This window comes from Pinus tabuliformis, chromosome 2_2 (assembly GCF_031772625.1).
Source record: "Pinus tabuliformis cultivar Carrire ecotype Pingquan chromosome 2_2, CPIR1, whole genome shotgun sequence".
Taxonomy (NCBI): domain Eukaryota; kingdom Viridiplantae; phylum Streptophyta; class Pinopsida; order Pinales; family Pinaceae; genus Pinus; species Pinus tabuliformis.
In genome coordinates, this window is record NC_142300.1 from 386,305,992 (window position 1) to 386,312,044 (window position 6,053).

General features: G+C 35.8%; 1 pseudogene; it reads left to right on the plus strand.

Annotated features, from left to right (window-relative positions):
- The first annotated feature begins 2,035 nt into the window (after positions 1–2,035).
- On the plus strand, positions 2,036–5,630 carry LOC149192882 (delta-selinene-like synthase, chloroplastic; annotated as a pseudogene).
- Positions 5,631–6,053: the final 423 nt, after the last annotated feature.

Sequence of the window (6,053 nt, forward strand, 5' to 3'; positions counted from 1 at the left end):
TGCTCTACTTCGTGACCTCAAGTGATCAACAAGGATCCATTTCTAGAAACTACAACAACTTTGCACAAAAGAATATACTTAGTGGAATTCTCTACTGAAAGCAAGACCTAGCCAATCAACAACTGAAGTTACCGCAAAATTTATTGAGCAAGATAGCACCCTCAGGGATCCCTGGTGGTCAACCCTTGTTGTCTATACACAATTCAAGATTGTAGCCAAGCAATCTGTCCCATAGTTTGGTCCTTCATTTGAAGGAGAACCTACAACACATGAAGAAACGATTCAAGAATATGTAGGACAAGCCAGAGCCCTGTAGTAGCAAGAAGAAACATTAACATAAACAAAGGATTGAATCGGGCATGAGTCAATTGATTGTGGTCGGGGCCTGTTGGGTCCTTTGTTTTGCGGGATAAAGTTTTTGACACATTTTGACAAGTGTGACCAAAGGGTAGTTGTGGAGGAAACAACTGAGGAAAGAAAGAAAATTTGCCAAGATCCATTAGACACTGAAGATTGGTAAGTGGAAAATATGGGGACATGGAAGTGCAGCTGAGCCGCAACAGTCATCAATGAGAGATGGAGCAGTCACTTCTGAGCCACAGAAGAAACCATGAAGGAAAGGGTGTGGCATCTGAGGAAGTGACTGGCAGTTCAGGCTAGTGAAGTTTATAAAAACTAAAGGAAAAGGAAATGAGAAGAAAAATCTCATATGTTGAGATGCTACCACTAAATCTATGGGACTTAGCATGGTTTTGTGTTTGTCTGATTCTCAGATACTTTATATGCTCGCTCTCCTTTTCCTATTTGAATGGTGATAGAGCCAGAATGAAATGATGCTTTAAGTTAATGGGAAGAGTTGCGGGATTTCATTATGGTTCTAAATGTGTTAGTTGGATGTGCCTCTTCAAATTTTTTCATATGAATGAATGTATGTCTTCTATCTCTTGGATGTTTTGCTCGTTATGCTTTGCGATGATATATGTCAAATGTTATGGTTTTTAGAGTAGATGGGAATGATAGTATTTGCATAACTCTCCTTGACACATGATCCTAATCTCCATCTTAGTATGGGCATAGCACACCTCATGTGAAATGACTTACACCTGTTTCGTAAAGTGAAAATATCGACGTTCCACTAAACTACAACAAATCTTTTGTTGACCCCTGTGCTTAAACCAAAGATCTATGTCCTGTATAATTTTATATGAACAAAAAAACAAAAATGCTAACTATTAGTTAATTATATATAAATCTTTTTATTTATATTAATTTATAATATTTTAAAAATTAAAAATTTATAATTAACGGATATATATTTAAAATATTAAGAATATTGTAAATTTAAAAACATCAAACACATGTCAATATTAATAATATAATTAACATTATTAATATAATAGTTTAATAAAATATAGGAATTGAGATGCACTAAAGTTCAATTTCACTCCCTTCAAACACACCCAACATTCACCTAACATCATGCAATTAACTTTGACCTAACATTCGCAAAAATATATTGTTTATTGTTCCATATTAACTTTACGACTTAACGTCCGCATATATATGTATAAAATATAGTTTCATATTAACTTTATGACTTAACGTTCGCAAATATATATAAAATATAGTTTAATATTAACTTTACTCTCGCCGACCTTTCGCAAATATATATAAAATATGGTTTAATTTTAACTTTACTCTGACTGAATGTGGCAAAAATATATGACATAGTTTAATTAGCTACATTCAAGCTTTTCTCGTGCGCATAATCCATATTTCCATGAAAGCACCAATATTCCGACGATTTCACACTATAATATTATCAGTGGGAGGGCATAGAAATTATCCCAAATTTTTTGTCTGATACTCCGAACTCTCTCAAATATTCTGTGCGATTTGTCTTTTAGCATCGATGTCATCTGAGGCTTCGTACTTTTTTATGTCAAGCAGGAAATTGTAGTGTTAGGCGTGTATATATATAAGCGAGCCGCTATGGTCGACTCATTAAGTAAATCGCATAGCAAAGCGTGCTGTTATGGCTGAGATTTCTGAATCTGCTTCCACCAAAATGAGCAATGAATTTTCCATCCCTCGACGCACGGCCAATCGCCACGGAAACGTGTGGGATGATGAGTTCATACAATCCCTCAACTCGCCCTATGGGGTATACTTTCAATCTCTCTCTCTCACATGGCACCTATCTCTCGCTCTGTCATCTGCTTTTTAGTGTTTTTTTTGGTTGTTACCTGTGAGCCCATCATGGCATCTATCTCATTCTCTATGTTTTTTTTTAATTGCACTGAACTGTAATTAGGCACCGGCATATTATGAACGCGTTGGAATGCTGGTTGAGGAGATCAAGCAATTACTTTTGAGCGAAATGGAAGATAGCAATTATGATCTAATCAAACGTCTTCACATAGTTGACACGTTGGAATGCCTTGGAATTGATCCACATTTTCAACCTGAAATAAAAACAGGTGCCCTAGATTACGTTTACAGGTACGTGAATCTGGACAGATAAATAAATTTAATTTACCGTTTACATATATGTGCACTCCGATTTTGGGGCTATTTTCGATTCCCATGCTGACTGATAAGCTGAGTAGATGTTGGAACGAAAAGGGCATCGGAGTGGGATCGAGCGATTCCTGCAAAGATCTTAACGCGACAGCTTTAGGATTTCGTGCTCTCCGACTGCATCGATATAACGTGTCTTCAGGTGGTATCAACTGCAATTAATTTGATGTAAAGCTTCAAGATATTTTCTAATATTGTTAGGCAGTATAAGTGAAAGAGCGCACTATATTGGGCTAGCCTAAGTTGAATGGTGAAAGTGAAAACGTTTATTAATAAACATTGAACTTTAGACAAGTTCCAAACTCAAATAACCTACTTAATGAATCTCCTCGATAACAAACAGCAGGTATACATATTTGCATAAATGGATTTTGTTAATTCCGTCCGGGATTCGAATCTCGTAGCTGACGCGTATTAAATGGGCTCATTAAAGGTGTTATCCGCTGACGCATTCATCAAAAGTTTTTTTTATATTACTAAACATTGAACGAATGTGTTGGAAATTTTTAATGTAATAGGTGTAGTTGTTTAAAAAAAAATAAGAGAATAGATGTAGGTGTTTAACTACATTTTTACTATCAAAACACATGCTTATTTTTATTATTTTTAATTCAATTCTGTACTTATATTCCAAAGTTTCCAAACAGGTGTGTTGGAGAATTTCAAGGGCGAAAACGCGAGGTTCTTCTGCAATTTTACTGGAGAGAAACGAGTGAGAAGCATGTTGTCGTTACTTCGAGCTTCAGACATTTCATTTCCCGGAGAAAAAGTGATGCAAGAGGCAAACGCTTTCACAAGAGAATATCTAAATCAAGTTTTAGCTGGACGCGGGGATGTGACCGACGTAGATCAAAGTCTTTTGGAAGAGGGAGATCAAAGTCTAAATTAAAATTTAAATGAAGGATGGTGTCCATGGTTTATAAAGGATTTAACTTCATCATTGTTGTTTAGGTAAAGTACGCATTGGAGTTTCCCTGGTATTGCAGTGCGCCCAGATGGGAGGCCAGGAGCTTTATTGAAATATATGGACAAAACAGCTCGTGGCTCAAGTACTGGCCCTCTTAATTATATATATTAGACTTAACTTCAAATTACGAATATTGTAATGCCATGCTAAATCCTCTTTCCAAATTTTTATTTAGGTCGAATTTCAACCAAAAAGTTCCGGAGTTAGCCAAATTGGACTTCAATATCCTGCAATGCATACATCAGAAAGAGTTACAGTTTATTACAAGGTAGTGATCGGTACTTGCCATTTTCATAGTTTATAGCGTCGAGAGCGTTTTTTTAACAGTTCAATACAGGTTGAGCTTTAAAAAATAAAAATATTTATAAGCTTATTTATAAGACTTATTCACCCATAATAGGATATTTATTATCACAATATACCTTGTATTAAATTAAATTATATATTTTAGACTTCTTGATAAGTTTAATTCCCAAACTAACTTCCATTCTCAACATGTCAAAAACCTAAACCACAGGTATTTCTTTTTTCATATTATTAATAATATTAAAAAATAAATCTCATTCATAATAACTATCTGCAAATTAATTCATCGTAGTGTAAACATTTTCCTAATATTACAGAAAAAATTAGTCTCCCTACCTAAATGTCGTTGTAATTAAATAAAACTCGTTAATATTACGCAGAATAAATATATACTGATTGTGAATTTTGGCAGATCATGATAAGAGTTCACCCTCTGCAATACATTTTTGTGCTGCGTAGGTGGTGGCGAGAGTCAGAAAGTGCACAGCTGAATTTCTATAGGATACGTCACGTGGAATTTGTTTTCTGGGCGGCTACATGCATTTTCGAGCCCGAATTCTCTCAAAGCAGAATTGCCTTCGCACAAGCTTGTGTGTTGGCAACTGTTCTAGATGACTTCTATGACACTCACGGTCTCTTGGACGAACTGAAAACCACCAGAGAGGCAGTCAGACTGTGAATTCAAATTATACAGACTTTGTGCAAATTACCAATTGAGTTATTTCTAGTTTCCCAGAATATTCCAATCATATATTTTCTGCGCCTGTTATATATCTTGAAAAAATTTTGTGCCATTTTCAGATGGGATCTTTCACTGATAGATGACCTTCCAGACCACATAAAAATTGCATTGGCTGATCAAAACAGCGAATGAATTGGCTGATCAAGTCGTCAAAGTGCAAAAGCGGGATATGACAGCCACATTAAAGTGCAATGGCGTATGTGTTTAGGAAGATATGTGATTCTGTAGTGGGATTAGTTTAATGGGATGTTATTAGTATTTTCATTTTACTTCCATCGACCTCGTAAGAAGCCAATTGACGGTGGAAAGGACCTTTTGAGATTTTTTAATTGAAAGGGGGAAGCAGATTAACACATTAACGATTAACCATTAATGTACTTTCCCTGGTTGTATTTTCAGTGGCAGCGATATCTTGAGTCTTATTTGCAGGAAGCGGAATGGATAGCGACTGCTCATATGCCCACGTTTAATGAGTACATAAAGAATGCTTGCGCTAGCTCAGGGTTGTGTATTCTAAATTTGTTTCCCTTTCTCTTGATGGGTCAACTTCTCCCAAACAACGTTCTGGAGCAAATATATTCTCCGTCTAAGATGCAGGAGCTCTCAGAATTTACGGGCAGACTCATCGACGACTTGAAAGATTTCGAGGTATTTGGCATCTAAATCGAGATTTATTTGCATGCGTAGAAATCTATGCAAAATACTGATTCGTCTTCACTATTTGCAATGAAGGACGAGAAGGAACACGGGGAGATGGCTTCGAGTATAGCTTGTTATATTAAAGACAATCCTGATTCTACCGTCGAAAATGCGATGAATCACATCAAGGGCATCCTTCATCTCTCCCTTGAGGAATTGAATCTGGAGTATCTTAAGGAGGACAGTGTACCATTATGTTGCAAGAAGTTCAATTTCAATATAACGCGAGGACTTCAATTACTGTACAGATACGGAGACGGCTTCTCCGTATCTAACAAGGAAGTGAAGGACCAAATATTCAAAATTCTCGTCGATCAAGTGCCTATCAAGGAATAATGGCGACCCGGTTACTGTTACTAGGTGTGTGTATTAAGTATGTTTTTAATAAGTGGGGCGATTAAGAATAAGAGTTTTAGTGCAAATGTTTATGGACGTAGTTTAGCCAAGTTCTGCCAAAGTGCCTGTGGAAATTGTTCCCCGACAAATTCCAAGTATTGTGTACCGTAATTACAATCATCACGCAATCACCGCTGCACCATTTTCCACACCATTTTCCATTTTTCTAGTGTATTCTTATATGTTTTATCATCCTGAAAGAAATATTATATTTTCCTTATAGTTGGTTGAATTTGTAAGATGTTGAGTTGGTTGGATTTGTACGATGTAACGTATTATGTGTCTACAATTGGTCATTTTTTTGTTTTCTTTTTTCCTTTTTATTTTTTAACAATGGTATCAATTTTATAATTTATATTTTTG